The sequence below is a fragment of the Ursus arctos genome, unplaced genomic scaffold (genome assembly GCF_023065955.2).
Source record: "Ursus arctos isolate Adak ecotype North America unplaced genomic scaffold, UrsArc2.0 scaffold_6, whole genome shotgun sequence".
In the NCBI taxonomy this organism is placed as follows: domain Eukaryota; kingdom Metazoa; phylum Chordata; class Mammalia; order Carnivora; family Ursidae; genus Ursus; species Ursus arctos.
In genome coordinates this window covers 15455522-15473462 of record NW_026623078.1, presented here as the reverse complement: position 1 = coordinate 15473462, position 17941 = coordinate 15455522, and the positions used below count along the sequence as shown (strand labels likewise).

Genomic DNA, 17941 nt, shown 5'->3' with positions numbered 1-17941 from the left:
AGATCTTCCAAACTCTGATAATCTGTGGGAGTAAAGAATTTGGAGAGCTTGCAGCTGGAGTCATAGTCTTTGCTAAGAATTTAAACAGAAATAAATTGTCAATCATGAAGATTTTTCCTAGACATAAAGAAAACTGCTCAACATCCAGGAGATGCACTTAAGTGGGCTCTGAAGAGACAGCAAGGGCTCTGCAAGGTGTCTCAAGAGGTGACAGCCACGCAGGCCTTTATGTGAACAGAAGAAGCGATGTCCCCTTCTCTTTGACTCCTAGCAAAGTTGGGAGGTCTCAGGGAAGGGAGTTGGAGGTGGAAGAAAGAGGCTGTGCAAAGGTCCTGTGACTAGAATGAGGTGAGGGGCAGAAAAGGAGCTGGTCTGGCTAGAGGGAATTAAGCAAGGGGCTGAGTGCTAAGAGGGAAGGCCTGGGTCCCGACCCTCTTATGGCCAGTGTGCGTCTGATGACAAATATACCAGAGATGGGTGACATTCCCCTGGATCAATGTGCAGTAAGAAGCCTCACTTACATGGCTGATCCCGATTTGCATAACTCTTAGTTGAGCAATTTCACACAGAGGAAGACAACAGGGGATTGCTGAAACAATGGGGTTTTTTGGTTTTGTTTCTCTTAACAATAAAAGGGAACACACTGAAAACAAGATGAGCTCATGGAAACTTATGTATCATAGAAACTTATGTATCAAGTGTGTCATTTAAAGGACCAGACGAGGAAATGAAAAGCAGAGTCTGATTATGTATGTATAACCAAGAAGTATTAGAAATGTCGACTTTGCGTCTAGTGTCAGATTTTTGTGATCAAGAATTCAGCCACATATATTCAGAAATATATAAAATTACATATTTATATTCCACTTTAAGAGTTAAGGCAGCTTTACATAAGTGCATGCAACATAATGCAGACTACTATGAAATCAGACAGAAAGTGCAACTAAGCCCAAGACATCTAAAGGAAGCTGAATATTACAGCACACCATAAGTTTTGGTACAATTGTTAGATGTAGGCTGTAAATCTACAAAAATGTAGGTTTTCTAGAGCTTAAAGCAAAGAGGAAAACATGCCATGGATATAAATAAATCAGCTGCTCTACAACAGAATTTCTCAACCTCAGCACTACTGACGTTTCAAATCCCAAACATTATTTGTTGTGGGGGCTGTTCTGTGCATTGTAGGGTAGTTCACGGCATCCTTCACCTCTACCCAAGAAGCTAGTAACACCCTTCTCCCCGCCTCGTCACGAGTGGTGATAACCAAAAATGTCTCCAGACACTGCCAAATGTCCCCTGATGAAAGTTGCACAGGAAATCAGATGTTTTAATTACTGGCAATGACCTTAAAGTATGTTTTCTGTTACAGATTGGGGTAGAACAAAACGCTTTGTCAGTCAACACTGCAAGACAGGTTTAATATCAAATTATAAAACTTCAGGGGCATTGCCAGAAATCTTGTGCAGTTGATGTCTGTCACTCCGCCTGTACACACAGACACAGACTCACAAAGACACACACACACACAGATCTGGAGTTTGTTGGAACTGACCCAGAAACTTTTTATGAGAAAATTATCAGCCAGACTCTATACTTCAATATAAACTAGTCTCATGAGAAAAAGCTAGAAGAAATAGGAAGAATGATTCTACCTACCCCCCTTCTTATGAAAAGGTATTTTATTTTCACTGAAGTTAACAAAAAGTTCATTTAAAAGTTTATTGGGAACAGAATAGAGAGCCCAGAAATAGACCTACAGAAATATGGCCAACTGATCTTTGACAGAGGAGCAAATCCAATTCAGTGGAGAAATGACAGTCTTTTCAACAAATGGCGAACTGGACGTCCACATGAAAAAGAAATTACCCTAGACCCAGATCTTACATCTTTTACAAAAATTAGCTCAAAATGAATAACAGAACTAAATGTAAAATGCATAAGCATCAAATTCCTAGAAGGTAACACAGGAGAAAATCTAGATGACCTTGGGTTAGTGATGACTTTTAGATACAACACCAAAAGCATAATCCATGAAAAAAATTGGTAAATTGGATTTCGTTAAAATTTAAAACTACTGCTCTGTGAAAGACACTGAAGAAAATAAAAAGACAACCTACAGACTGGGAGAAAATCGTTGCAAAATCCAAATAAACTGGTAGCCAAAAGATACAAAACTCTCAAAAATCAATAATAAGAAAACAAAGAATCCAAGTTAAAAACGTGCAAAAGATCTGAATAGACACCACTGAAGCAGATATACAGATGGTAAATAACCATCTGAAAAGACTGCTAAACACCACGTCATGAAGGAATTGCAAATTAAGACAATAATGGTACGTACCACCACACACCTATTCGAATGGCAAAAATCCAAAACACTGACACCACCAAATGCTGTTGAAGATGTGGAGTGACAGGAACTCTCATTCACTGCTGGGGGAATGTAAAATGGTACAGCCACTTTGGAAGTGGCTTGGCAGTGTCTTACAAAACCAAATTTTCTCTTAACATATGATTCAGTAATTTACCCAAATGAAGTGAAAACTTAAGTTCACACAAGAACATGCACATGGATGTTTCTAGCAACTTCATTCATAACTGACAGAACTTGGAAGCAACCAAGAAGTAGTTCACTGGGCGGATGGATAAAGACATGATGGAACGTCCATGCAGAAAGTATTATTCATAAATTAAAAGAAATGGGCCATCAAACCACAAAAAGACATGGAGAAAAGGTAAATGCCTATTGCTAAATGAAGGAAGCCAACCTGAAAAGGCTGCTTACTACATGATTGCAACTATATGACATTCTGGAAAAGGCAAAACAAAACAGCAGTTTATTGGAAACAGTAAAGATCAGTGCTTACCAGGAGTTTAGGGGGAGGTAAGGATAAATAGGTGGCACACAGGGGATTTTTAGGGCAGTCAGCTATTCCATACAATGCTGTAATGATGGATACATGTCACTATACGTTGGTCAAAACCCATAGAATGTACAACACAAAGAGTGAACCTAATAAAAACTGGATTTTCAGTAATAATAATGTACCAATCGGTTGTAACAAATCGGTGGTAACAAATGTACCATGCCAATGCAAGATGTTCCTAATTTACACACCAATGCAAGATGTTCCTACTTTAGGGAAGCTGGCGGGTGGTGAGTGCTACCTGGGAAACTCTCTGTACTTTCCATTCAATAAACCACTCTGTAAGCCTAAAACTGCCCCCCAAAAGTAATCTATTAATTTGTTAAGTATATTGTACAGGATAGGTACCATATACTTTTGAGTCTGTATTTCAGAAAACAGATCTTCGATTTTGAAAAGGCGATTGCCTTAAATTATTTCTGTTGAGAAAGTTTGCATACATCCGTATACTATGTTCCTTCCTGACACCCTAAAATTTTCAATCATCATGGGCAGGCTGTTACCTGCCTTAATAATTATGGTATAAAATACAATAGAACTTCATTAAATCTTCTCAGCTGAATTCCTAAACTTTTACAACATTAGCTTGGGAAAATAACTGGTAAAAGATGGGAGCTCTAGTAATGTTTAATAATAAAGCTGTGAATCCTAACAATATGCCTATGGCCATTTATGATAAATGAAAGGTGAAAGTGAGTTAGGCATATAAAAATGGCAAGGCAAAGTACATCTGATAATGTAGCCCTGAGTTTACTCATATACATTTGCACAGTGAACAGGATTTTATCAGCAATTAGTAATCCTACAGAACCACCACCGTCAACGGATAGTTTAGTAAGTCAAACAGGTAAAAATAGGCCAGGTAGCAGGTACATAAATGATGGGGTCCATTTAAGGGGCTATTACAGAGCCAGTGAAATTGAGGACAAGAAAGTGGTTGATCTAGTGAGTAAAACTGGATGGGGGAGGTTAGGAAGATGGGGTAGGAGGCTGCTGTTTTATGTTAAAGCTTTTTAGCTGTTTTGGTTTTCAAATTATGGGCAAGTATCACCTTGATGGTGATTAAGAATTTTTTTAAGGATGGCTAAAAGAACTATGTACCTAAATTTTTTAAAAAATGTTTATAACGTAACTTTAAAAAAAAGCAAGATCGGTGTTATATACATTATGATTACATATGTAGAAAAAAGTTTGTAAAGAATATTAAAATCAAACTAAAATAGAAATAAAAGCACTTTAATGCTTCTATGGCTGGTCAGTTTTTATTCTTCTCTTTCTCCATTGACAAAATGTCTGTCTACAGAAAGCTAGTGTGTTGGAGTGCCGGAGTGGTGCAGTCAGCTAAGCATCCAACACTTCTTTTTTTTTCCTTATGTTATGTTAGTCACCATACAGTACATCAATAGTTTTTGATGTAGTGTCCCATGATTCATTGTTTGCATGTAACACCCAGTGCTCCATGCAATATGTGCCCTTCTTAATACCTATCACCGGGCTAGCCCATCCCCCCAGCCCTCTAAAACCCTCAGTTTGTTTCCCAGAGTCCATAGTCTCTCATGGTTGTCTCCCTCTCTGTTCCCCCCCTTCATTTTTCCCTTCCTTCTCATAATGATCTCCCTGCTATTCCTTATGTGCCACATATAAGTGAAACCATATGATAACTGTCTTTCTCAGCTTGACTTATTTCACTTAGCATAATCTCCTCCAGTCCCATCCATGTTGATAAGCATCTGACTCTTGATTTCTGCTCAGGTCATGATCTCAGGGTTGTGGAATCAAGCCCCTCATCGGGTTCCACACCCAGCAGGGAGTCTGCATAGGATTCTCTCTCTCCCTCTCATTCTCTAAATAAATAACCATGTTTGTTTTTTTTTTTAAAAAACTACAGTGGGGACACCTGGGTGGCTTAGTCGGTTAAGTCTCTGCCTTTGGCAGGGGTCACAATCCCAGGGTCCTGGGATCGAGTCCCGCATCAGGCTCCTTGCTCAGCAGGGAGCCTGCTTCTCCCTCTGCCGCTCCCCTGGCTTGTGCTCCCTCTCTCTGAAAATAAATAAAATCTTTAAAAAAAAAAAAAGGCTACAGTGTTTTACTTCTATAAAAATATGGCTGTAAAATGAAAAATCGAACATGGTGAGCCACTCATTTACACTAGTTACCTCTACTCATGGGAGACGAGTAACACCCACATGTTCTGTCCTGCCGCAACGCCTTGGTGTCAGCCCGCCTCAGTCTCCTCGGACAGGAATGGACTAGTAACAGCACTCCTCCCCATGGGGCTGTGGTGGACTCACAATGTTTTCAAGAGAGCCGAAGACATGGGAAGCCCGTCTTCCCCATGGCCTGGCACCCATGTGAGCTTGTGGTCAATAAAGTATGATGGTTAAAAGCCAGGCAATGATTCTAAACCAGAAGACCAGAGGTCCCAGGGCCATGATTTTATTCACAAAAGATGTGAGGAAGAAGGAGGACTGGAAACAATTCTTTGGACTAAGTTTGGAGACAAAGAAGTGACTTATCAAGTGTGGTGTAAGGTATCAGGAGTGGACTGTAGAGAGTCACCTTAAACTCAGGCCAGGAGTCTACAAGTGCAAAAGAGGAGATGAGGCCATGGCTGGGTCTAAAGTTACTTTTGTAATTAAAATGGGTATGGCCAAGAAGTGTCATAAGGATGAGGAAAAGAAACAGATATGGTAGAGAACAGGCCTGTACCACAGTTCCCAAACCGTGTGCCAAGGCACCCAGGGTGCCGTAGCAAACTCACAGTTTGGCTAAAAGGGATATTTCAAATTTTCAAGGGAAACATAATGACATCTGTTGGACACCATGAGAACTAATAGCTCAAGGTAGCTCAGTTTCAACATTAGATTGTACTGTATTCCTTTCAACAACTTTGTATCTGTGGGAAACAGGGTTTTCTGTGGTTCTGTGATAAAAAGGAAGTATCACATGGAACAGAAACATGAAGATAAACATGGAACAGAAAGTAAGGGTGGTGTGCCCAAATACATTTCCAAAAGTTGAGAGGCTGCACGACACAGGTATACACGTCTTAAATGAGCACAACTGTGTGTTCATTTAAGAATAACATGAAAATAATATTTTTTGCTTTCAGTGTGTGTGTACTATTTTTTCAAATGGTGCAAAGTGGTTATAACAAATATACATTAAATTGGTTAGACCTAACAAATGGAACCCTGTGGTGTCTTCTGCTCTAGGATGGCCATGGAAAAACTGACACACTCAGGGTCAGCAATGTTAAAAACGTGAGCGGCAACAGACGGCAGGTTAGGACAGAGCAGGTGGGAGCTGTCAGGCTGAGCAGTGAGGCGGAAGGACAGCCGAGGGTGGGGCCACGGGCCAGGCGTACCGGGGAGCCGAGGCGAGGTCTCCCGGCACCAGGAACCTACCACCTTTAACTTCATCGTGCCTACCCCGTTGTAAGGAGAAACCGCTGATTCTCAGTATGAATATGCAAGAGGATGCCCCCAATTAATGTCGGAAATTTTCAGATCGTGGAAACAGCATGACAGATATTCTGTTGAATTTCCATTTTTCTTAACGAAATCTCCTTTTTCTCCACGTCCTACTCACCCAGGCTTAGAACCTCTGTCATCTTTGTGACCTCCATGTCACACTTTATGCAGCAGAAACAACTCCACACCAAGCCCTGTCCCTTTTGCAGTATAATTGTGCTTGGTTTCGAAGCTGAGGAAGAGGCGTGGATCAGAAAAACGGTGTATTCTGGTGGTTTTTCCTACATGAGTCTTCTTTCTCTACGAAACCCTACATGATATTAATTACTAACATCATAACATTTTAGGGAAAACTAGTCTTGATCGTTGCAGTTGCCTTCTAGCTAGGCCCTACGGCATCAGTCCTTCCCCGACTCTTTGCTCATCTCTGCAATTACAATATCTTCATGTCACTCTATATTCAAAGTTCTTCAGACCATCCGCTATCATTTCACGGATTCGGTGAGTTAATACACATATGCAGGGCTCAGTCTTACAATGGCGATGTCCTCTCAGTCATCCCCACCCTGCCCACTTCCCTGTTTCCATTTCGCTATAGCATTAGGACAAGAATTCAGATTACAAGACCTATTTTATCATCGGTCTGTCTCTCCTCACAGGAGCAGGGATTTTTGTTAGTTCTGGACATTGTTGTATTGCCAGAGCAGAGAACTGTTCTGGGCACTTGGAAGTGTTCTATAAATGTTCATTTGTTGAATAGGGCACCGGGCAGTTCAAACACTCAACAAATGTTAGATGTGTGTTTATAATTATTAGTGTTATACCATCACCTCTAATACTGCCATCAGCCCCACTGCCATTGCCAATAAGATAAAATCTCAAATATTTAATTTGCCACTCAGCCCCTCACAGCCTGGCGACAGTCTACCTCACCATCACCTGTGTTATTCCCAATGGAAGACTCCCTGGTGGACACAGGTATGAACTGACACAGCAGCATGAACCTGCCTCGATTGGCATCTTGGCTCTTACCCAGATAGGTAAATCCTGTGTATCCTCCCAAACCTAACTCACACCCAATCTTGCCTCGTCCCCTCAGGGTACATCCTTCTCTCCCTCTGATTTCTTCTCTCTATAATCAGTTTGGAATCTAGGCGCAAGCCCCAAGACATCTCTTACAGTACTATTTGATATTGACACGTAACTCTTATACTGCCTGTCTGTGAATTTGTGTATAGCTCTCCTCGCCTAGACTAGAAATTCCTTGAGGGCAGAAACGGTCTATTCCGCCTTTTTGTAGACACCTTAGACAACTTGCTTCCACCACCCAAACTCACACAGAACCACTACCCAGTTACTGAGTCAGCAATAAAACACCATTTACTCAGTTAAAGTTGAACTTAGAAATCCCAATCAGAAGCAATTCTGTAAGTAAAATTAATTACCCATATTTATTTGGTTTTTACTAGGTGATCAGTAAATGTTAGTCCCCAAAACTGTTTTAGTCTCAGACGTATCTAGACCATGAAAACAACCAAAATGCCTGTATGAACTGGGAATCTGTGACCATTCAAAGAATTTGGGCTGAAAATCTCTCCATTAAAAAAATAATTTTTCTGAAGTGAAGTAGCAAAGGGCTTTGGGATAAGGAAATCTGGGTCCAATCTGGTTCCTCTGTTTATTAATAGCCATGTGAACGTCAGCAGCAAGTTATTCAACTAAACTTCATTTTCACTTTACTCGTTTATAAAATGTAAATAATATTCCTCCTTCAAGGGTTGCCGTGAGGATTAAATGAAATAGCATCTGTTAAATGCTTCTCCCAAAACAAGTGAACAATGTGTTACTTTCCGTTTTCCCTCCCTGACCCCTAAAACAAGGAGCACCAGATTACAGTGACATTATCATACTTAAGTGAACAAAGGCTCCTGCAACCTTAAGCACAAACAAAATCGTTAAATAAAAATTGTTAAGGAGTCTTCCTGAATGTGGATTCCACTCACAACAAAAGCCACTCCAATTTTCACAGCACCCCAGATAACTTCTAGTGAACCCCCTCCTCTCCACCTCAATTCTTACCCACCGTTTGCTTTACTAAAATCTAAGCAGCCCAGACTGTAGACCTTTCCCCAACTCGCACGGGGCTCCCATCAATTAATCTGCTAAATCACTTTACTGGATTTGCAGCACACACTCATACTTGGCAGGAAACGAGTTCTGTGTTTGCAGATATTTCTTTTTCACTCGGCTTCGGCTTTTCTCGGATTTTGTCACCAAGCGAGTAAGAAATGAAGAATTCAATTTTTCGGCTTCAAGATGTGTTAGTTAGACTGAAGGACAGAGGCGGCAGGGAGCAAAGAGGGGGCACTCGGCACAGTCATTCAGGTCCTTCATCCCCCCAGGAGCACACAGCATTAGAAAGCTGCCCCTCACCAGTCTCTGTGCCTTGAGAACCACGTTCCAAACCTACCTCTCGGCCAAAGTGTATTCAGTTACTTATCCAAGCTGGCGTGCTCTCTCTGCCCACTACCCCTTTGCCTCTTGGACGCCTCCCCAGCCAGCCTCATGCTGAGCAGGAAAGGGACTCATGACAGGCAGATTAGGGTTTTCAAACAGCCCCAGGAGGAGGAAGTTACTTGTTCCCACGGGCCTGGGTTTTTCTTTTTGTGGGTGTGTTTTCTCTTTCTGAAACCAGGAAGCTAAATTTGCCTAATGGTTAAACCCAAAAGGATTACAGATTCTTTCTTCAAGAACCCTCAGAGGCCTGTCGTCCATCCCTCTGTGTTAAAAGCAGTCCATTTCCAAATCACCCAGGCAGAGGGGAGGCTTTCTAGACTCTTCAGTGAAGTCTCTTCTATTCTGTTATCTTTATGAAAAGCACTGTGTCAACAGACTATTCATATTTATGTTTCCCATTCTCCTTACCAAACACTACACAGTATCTCAATTTCCTAAAAAGACAAAATTCAAAATTTCATACCCCCTCCCCAGCCCCCCCACTTCTTTCTCCTCTTTGAACTAAACCACTTTTAGGTTCAGGCTCTCACTCACTCACTCACTCACATTCTTCACATTTCCGTTAATTACCCTGAATGCCCAGCATGTTCTGCTTTTCTTGCAATAACTGAGATCCTCTTTCTCGCCCAGCATTTTTACTAAAAATGTGTTCTCCCTTGGCAGTGTATCCCAACATTCCGCAGCCATCCTGTCAGGGATGTCATTGTTGGCTGTTTCAACCTCCAGACAGGTGAAGGATCCTCGCTGCAGCCCCCCATCGTCCCACTCGGGAAGTGGGAGAGAGGCCACTCAGAATCTTTGTGCTCTCAGCCCAGTGGTTGCCTTTGTCTGAGAACTGTGGGCACAGGCTGAGCTTGAATCCCAAGCTACTGGTCAACCTTCGGAAGTTATTTAACGCCTCAGTCTCCATTGACTCATTTGGAAAATAAGGATATTGCCACTGTAGGGAAGGCCAACAGAAGTAATACACCCAGAGCACCTAGCAAGCACTCAATGGGAGAGGGCTTTTGTCAATTTCACTCACGTGTGGTTATCTACAAATAAATGCCTTGCTATTCCTTAGTAATCCTTTCTAGATTTCTCATTCTTAATTCTTTTATAAATATTTTCAGCTGCAGTGGTTATAGCATTTCACTTGTATTTGTTCTATCAATGTGTAAGGCCAGGATTCTTAACCTTGTACATGCCTTAGAATACAATGTGGGAGCTTTTAGAAATAAGTGCCCAGATCAGTATGTCAGAATCCCGGGGGGTTAGGCCTGTTTATCAGTATCTTAAAATCTCCAGAAGCAAACAAGTAAATGGAAGACTGGTAGGTGATGGTACGTACAGTGAAGAAAACACAGGGTCACAGGAGAGGGAGGGATGGGATGGTTGGTCAGCAAGCCTGTGTGAGCAGACCACACTCAAGGTGCCCCAAGGCCACCCAGGTTCCTTCCCACCACAGCTTTCCTTGCTCAGCGTTTCCTTCTGGGCAATTTTGGGCAATGCCTCAGCTTCCTTCCAATAATTCCCCACTTCTGCTTAAGCTAGGCAAAGGAGGTCTCCATGGAAACCCAACAAACTTCTACTAATAGGTAATTTAGTTTAAATTGGTCTTATTTATGTAATCGTCTTTGACAAACATGGAACTTCAAATCAAGATATTTTGAGGAATTCATTAAAGTCTCGACCACTGAGTATCCCAAATATATTCCGTAACTTTTCCTGGACCTACACCTTCTCCTCATTTGTAAAACACATGGGTCAAACAAAATATCCATCTTCCAGCTCAAGTTCTATGCATCCATGCACCTGGGATCATTTTCATTTGTTGAACACACTATAAGAGAGACACTGGAGGCACAAATATTGTAAGACACGGCTATCTCCAAGGAGTCGAGCATGTTTTCGTATTAATGGAGGACAGTTACCCAGTGTGTGCGGATTTAGGAGACTCTTTTCCCTTCCTTCTTTCTTTAGTTCATGTCACCTGCTCATTAGCGCCAGCCTCTCCTTTCTCACTCCCACAACTTCCAAGTTTGACAAAATATTATTAGTATATCCAGCATATCAAAACTTTTAAAAGAGCAGTTTCAAAATAACAACTCCCCCTGACCTCAACCATTACCTGAAATTAAATTTTTATTTTTAAATTTTCTCTGATAATTTTTAAGTTTTCTCTCTGATATAACACACACACTCATGCGTGCACACACCGCCTGCGGCAGTAATTTTTCTGCACAGTCTCCAGGGCAGTCACTATTCCCACATTTCTAGGATAGAGCCAGATAGAGATCGGTCTCTGCTCTTCTCTCTGGGGTGGGGCATTGGGAAATTCACTACATGATGAGGGATTTATATCTTCCTTAACATCTGGTGCTCAGGAATCATCATCAAAGACAGGATACCCATCCAGAACAATTGTTCCAGGGTAAGAGTCTACATCATTGCCCTATGATGTAAATATAGGTCTCCATTGCTCTGTGATCTACATTTTTCTCTACATCCTTCCAGAGTGGTATTATGTTTGGAAATCAGGCATAAATCTTTCAAAATCACCCAAAGTAATCTGACAAAGTCTAGAAGAAGTAGAAGATTTAGCCTTAGAAGCACTATTTTTTTTTATAAAGGATGCAGTTGTTTTTTTTTTAAGATTTTATTTATTTATTCGACAGAGATAGAGACAGTCAGCGAGAGAGGGAACACAAGCAGGGGGAGTGGGAGAGGAAGAAGCAGGCTCATAGCAGAGGAGCCTGATGTGGGGCTCGATCCCAGAACTCCGGGATCACGCCCTGAGCTGAAGGCAGATGCTTAACCGCTGTGCCACCCAGGCACCCCTAGAAGCACTATTTTTAAATGAAGAAATAGGACTGTTTAGTAATATACATTGGAAACACAACCTCATCACTTGCAATTTACTGATATTAAAAGCACATTAATGTTTAACACACCTAGTGTTTCTCTCCATTATTTTCCCTTTCTGCCCTCAAAAACCAAAATAAAATGTTCCTTTAAAACCAGTACTTCTTTAGCCAATGGTCCACTTGATAAAATTTTTTTCTTAAGACTTAGCTAACAAATGGGACTATCACAGAAATAATTTACCTCAAGTAGAATTACTAAATTGATTTATTCAAAGTGTTATGTTTTCCTGAACCTAAAATACTATTGATTTTTACATCACTATTTTATGTACCATTAAAGAAAACAAAACAGGGGGCACCTGAGTTGCTCAGTTGATTAAGTATCTGACTCTTGATTTTGGCTGAGGTCATGATCTCAGGGTTGTGGGCCTGAGTCCCGCATCGGGCTCCACACTTCCTGTGGAGTCTGCTTGAGATTTTCTCTCCCTCTCCCTCTGCCCCTCTCCCTGCTTGTGTGCTCTCTTTCTCTTGAAATTAATAAAATCTTAAAAAAGAAAACAAAACAGAATGGCTACCCTTCCAATTATTAAGATGCCTTTAACTGTGATTTCACAGGTATTAAGATGTAAAAATATGCTTGCCTTAGAGCTTGTGAAATACAGTAAGTACATGCTTACTGAATATCCATTTATTTTAGAAATCATAATCTATGTTCTGCTTTATCCTTAAATGTCTTTTTTTTTGGTAGTGTTGCTTCACATTCTTTTTAAGTACAGAGAATTAAATTATTAATAAAGAAAATTTTAATAGACTTAAGCAAGAAGAAGGTCTCTTTTTTCCCCCATTTAATGGTGAAATGAGTAGTATTTCAAAAGCCTGTGCCTGGTTTATGCAGGGTAATTGTATTATCATCATCTCTAATCCATGCTGAACATGTTTTCCCATCCAAACATTGCTGCTGACCATACCTGATAAAAGCTAACATCTATTTAACACTTACTATGTACCTGGTACTGCGTCAAGCACTTCACATGTTACTGTTTCATTCAATCCTTAAAACAATCCTTCAGATACTATTATTAATCCCATTTAACAGATGTGAAAGTTGCGGCTCAGGGAGGTAAAGAGACTTTGCCAAGGTGATGGAAACAGTAAGCAGTGGAGCCAGAGCTGCGATGTGCAGTGTTAGGTTAGCACCATGTGCTCTCCAGGGTGTACTACACAAACCCCCTCAAGAGTCCCCACTTCAGACTACAGAAGTGAGGGCCAGCGGGCACCACTGTCCACCCCAGGGTGGCTGCACACTGTGAATGCGGTGTGACTTGGCCTCTAGATGCTGACAGGTAATGGGTGTTTTAGTGGCTGACGTGAGCTATTGGAGCTGAGAAACAGGATCCAGGAGTGTGACTGGCAGAAATCTGCAGGAGCAAGAAGGAGTAATTTCAGAAAACACCTGTGAAGTTGAGGGCAGAAATGGGCAGACACCATCATCTCTGAGAAATGTGACAAGGTCCCACCTGATGCTTTATAGAGGAACACAGAATCAAAATACTTGAGCTGGAGAAGACTTTTTAAGTGTCAATCTAGACCAGCAAGCTCAGCACCTCCTGGGAATGGGTAAGAAATGCAAACGCTCAGGCCCAACCTGGACCTTCCGAATCAGACTCTGTGGGTGGAGCCACATCTGGGTTTGTGCAAACCCTCCGGGGGATTCTTATACCTGCAAAAATTCCTGAACCACTGGGGCTCCTGGGTGGCTCAGTCGGTCAAGCGTCCCGTCCCGACTCTTGATTTAGGCTCAGGTCATGATCTCAGAGTCATGAGATCACCCAGGGCAGGTTGTGAGCTCTGAGCAGGGACCCTCCTTACAGATTCTCTCTCTCCCTTGCTCTCTACCCCTCCCCCTGCTCCTGCCCCCTCTTTCCCACTTGTGCATGCAAGCGGGCTCTCTCTCTCTCTCTCATCTGCTCAATTATAAAATAAACATTTAAAGCTCCAGAACCACTAACTAGTCCAATCTCCTTATCTGACAGACCTTGATGCTCAAGGTCCAGCAACCTGGACACAGCAAAGTGAGCAAACAGAAGCCCAGCTTTCAGGGACTTAGTCTAGAACCTCAAATACTTCAGCGTTTGGTTTGCATTTCACAGAGGTATTGATTTTCAAAGAAACTGGATGTAATAAAATATAGTGAAACAAACTATAGTTAATATAATCAAATCTTGATATCAGAGGCTTGAGGGGATCTGGAATCACAGAGCGTACGTTCACAAAAGATCGGGCAAAGAACAGAAAGAGTTGCAGCACCCAGTTCTAGAATGCCGGAGACTAGACAGCCCCAACACAGCGTGGGAGGAATTAAATAAGACACAGATAGAAGAACAGCTAATAGGGCTTTCAGACAGAGTATGGCCTCAGCCTTCACCCCGCGCTTAGTACAAGTATCATAAAGCATAATTTTTTCATCTAATTAACAAACCCATTAGTACTCTCCCAGTCTAATTGGACTTTATTAAATTATCCTAATTCAAAGCAGGTGAAACTTCAGGCACACAAACAGATGGCGAAGAGCCCATTTCAATTTTAGCGGGCCCTGAATCCCACTGGAAACAAATCCATTAGCGTTGTTCACCTTTTCTGCGTTTGTTTGAAACGTGGCTTCACTGTTACAAACAAAATGAACAGGAACGGGGGACTTAACAGAATAGCCACTTCCTGGATCCTTCTTATTTTACGAAGTAGGTCAAGCTACCGGATTTCATTCTGAAGCAGTGTATCCTCACGTCTAGAAGGGGAGACTGAGGCCGGTGGGAAGGAGGTACAAGGAACACAGTCGCCCTGGTGATTCCGTTGTCTGGATGGCCACCAAAGGTCCTGGCAACAGAGGCCTCAGGGAAGGCTCCCAAGAGCTCAGACTGCTCCTGGGGGCGCATGCAGATGGCCACAAGAGCAGCGTCTCCCCAGGGCCTGGTGAGGGCAGCTGATGGGGCCTGATCCACCACGCAGTCGGTCCTCCCTGAACTTCAAAGGAACTGAGCGCATCTCATGTCAGGAAATCGGAACATTCTCGCCTTTGCTTTTTCACTCTCATCTTAAGGAAACATGTGTACCCAAAAGTATGCGGTCATCTCAGCATACTTCACATTAAATACATAAAATGCCTATGGAGGCAGCAGGGTTGCCTGTGAGCACACACTCAGGGTTCCCCCATTCCCATTAGAGTGAGCACCTGAACCTTGTTGGCTTACTTCAGGACCCGCTTCGGCCTCACAGAGCTGTACTAAAAACTCTCCAACTGGGCCTTCTTTCCTCCTGCGTTCCCGTTCCCGTTCTCCCCATCACCCCGTACACACACACACACACACACACACACACACACACACTCACCACCACCTTCCATTCCCCATGCTACACGCTGCTGGCCCAGGTGTCTTTCCAAAAACAGCTACGATTCTTTCTCTCCCCTCTGCTTCCTCCTTCCTCAGAGCCTGGAAAGAAGCTCCGTCCACAGTGACCCACCTTCCTGGTTTTACAGGCCACTCATCCCCTTCCCACTGCATCCTACAGATCAGCCACACCCAGTACCCTGCAGCCTTTCATCTTTCGTCCTCCTCCTCCGTGCCTGGGCACCTGCCCCTCCCTGGAATACCACACTCTACAAGCAGCCTCCTCCTTGTTTCCAGTCACCCATCTGGAGCCCCATGCCCTGCAGGAAACACCGTCCTCAACCCGCAAGCAGAAGCAGAAACACCGTCCTCAACCCGCCCATCTCAGGCCCAGCCCTCACTTCACTGTTTACTCCACCGAGTGTCCTCAGCGTACAGGACACTGTCAAGCCCACGAGAAGACACCGATAAATTCGGCTGAATCCTATAACTAATGAAATCGTTTGAATGCAATTATTTCCCCTCCAGCCTCTCCAAAGACTCCTCCACTCATTCCTCTACCTTAGCTGGAATTCTGCTATGACACCTTTAATCCTCTCACTCAAGCCAGTGTATTCCAGACTTGCCTGTTCACAAGAATGACCTGGACGTTTGTTAAAAATAGATTCTTGGGCTCCGCGCTTGCCAGACCCCTGAACTAGCATCTGTACGGGGGATGAGGGCATCTATAGCCAACAATACAGGTAATTCTTACACTGATTTGACTTAGGTGATACTTTGTCCCCTATTAAAATGTGAGTTTCTCTGGAAAGAGAATGACATCATAAACTTTACTGTTTATACTTTACAGTGAATTTTTGGTAAAATTCTTACCTAAAAGATTTAAATAGAAGGGGTAGGGGAAAAAAGAGAGAGAGACAGAGAGAGAAAAGAATGGGTAGAGAAAAAAGAAAAAAGTCATGGAATACATCCAATTTTTTAAAAGATTGTATTTATCTATTTGCCAGAGAGAGAGAGAGAACTAGAAAGAGTACAAGCATGGGGAGCAGCAGGCAGAGGGAGAAGCAGACTCCCCGCTAAGCAAGAGGCCAACACATAACTTGATCCCAGGACCCTCGGATCATGACTTGAGCCGAAGGCAGACACTTAACTGACTGAGCCACCCAGGCACCCCAAGAATACATCCAATTTTAATTTAAAACATTCTCTGGGGGCGCCTGGGTGGCTCAGTCGGTTAAGTGTCTGCCTTTGGCTCAGGTCATGGTCCTGGGGTCCTGGGATTGAGCCCCACTTTGGGCTCCCTGCTCAGCAGGGAGTCTGCTTCTCCCTCTCCCCCTGCCCTCCTCAAATAAACAAATAAATCTTTAAAAAAAATAAAACATTCACTGGATATGATGCCATTTTACATCCAAATCCTCTCTAATCAAAATGCTTACCTGGTAAAGTGGCATTATATTATATAAGAATAAAGTCAAGGTGAATGAACTTTTTACAATGGCTATCTTGAGGGAAATTATAATATTTATAGTCTTTTTTTTTAAAAAAAAGACATTTCTATCAGGAAATTTAATTTTACAACTGTGCTTATGAACTCTTGCTTTTTACTCAAAATGAAAGAATTTCTTACTTGAGCTAAAATTTCAGAAAATTCTTAAGTGCAACCATGGTAGGGTCTAGTTGTAATGTTGGATTTTATAAATGTTGTGACTCAGACACTTTGAGCCTGGTTTATCTTGTCTCTCCTTCACCGTCCACATAACCGCTTCATTGCAAAAATAATTTTCCTTCATTATGCCTATCAAGGTACAGAAATATTCTTTAGGCTCCTATGACGTGCATTGACTTTACCCATTTTGGGGTTCATTTAGGAAGTGGTTCGTCCCAGTCATGCTATGTTCTGAATTATTCCTCTCCTTCCATTTGAGCCAAATAACACTAGATGGAGAGAGGGAAAAGAGAAGGCTGGAAGGGATGGGGACAGTGATGGGGATGGAAGGGGGAAGAAATCACAAAGACATTCAGCTCACTCAGAATCAGGCTTCCGTGTCTCCACTTCCTGTTTGCTATACCCCTAAATAAGACAGGTCCTCATCATACACATACACACATGACCACTCCTGCCATCTCCATCTCTGTAAAGGGCGCCCTCGCCTCTTGAGATCGAAAACCGAGAAGTCACCTGATTCCTCTTTTTCTCACTCCCCAAATCCAACTCGGTGGCAAGGTCTTTTCATCAACAAGCACAAGCTCTCCCCGGTCTAACCTTCCTCAGCTCCAGGACCAGGGCCACATGCATGGGTGTCCCAACTGCCAGATAAAATAAAATAAATCAGTGGAATTTCACAGATACAGTAATTCATTTTTAATATAAGTATGTCCCAAATATTGCATGGGACACACTTATACTAAAAAATGATTCATCGTTTACCTGACATTTAAGTTGGATCTGGCATTCTGTATTTTTATTTGCTCAATCAGCCAGCCTTGTCTGCCCCTGCATTCCCCCACACAGCCAAATCTTCTCGGATTAAAACCCTTCCACAGCTTTCTTCAGAATTTAGAATAAAAACTAAGTTCTTTACCAAAGTCTTGAGGGCCCTCGATCAGAGAAGGTGGGAGCACTTGGAGAGGGCCTTTTGCTTGCCTCTCCAAACTCTCTCACCCCTTGGCTTCAGCCATAGGAGATGTCCTTCTTCTCTGCAGACACTCGAGCTCATCCCCACCTCAGCACCTTTGCACTTGCTGTCCCCTCTGTCTAAAATCCTCTTCCTTTCCTTGTCTTCCACATCATT

At 42.5% G+C, this 17941-nt stretch overlaps 1 protein-coding gene across 4 annotated transcripts in view; it reads right to left on the bottom strand.

Annotated features, from left to right (window-relative positions):
• Positions 1-17941, bottom strand: part of LYN (LYN proto-oncogene, Src family tyrosine kinase) — a 117845-nt gene that overhangs the window by 76030 nt on the left and 23874 nt on the right. The window contains exon 1 of one of the 4 annotated variants that reach the window (XM_026516461.4): positions 8871-9352. The exons of 2 other annotated variants lie outside the window; for them this stretch is intronic. The gene's annotated coding sequence lies outside the window, so the exon portion shown is untranslated. Of the gene's footprint in view, positions 1-8870; positions 9353-17941 lie in introns of those variants that run through there. One more of the 4 variants, XM_026516463.4, reaches the window with a different exon arrangement.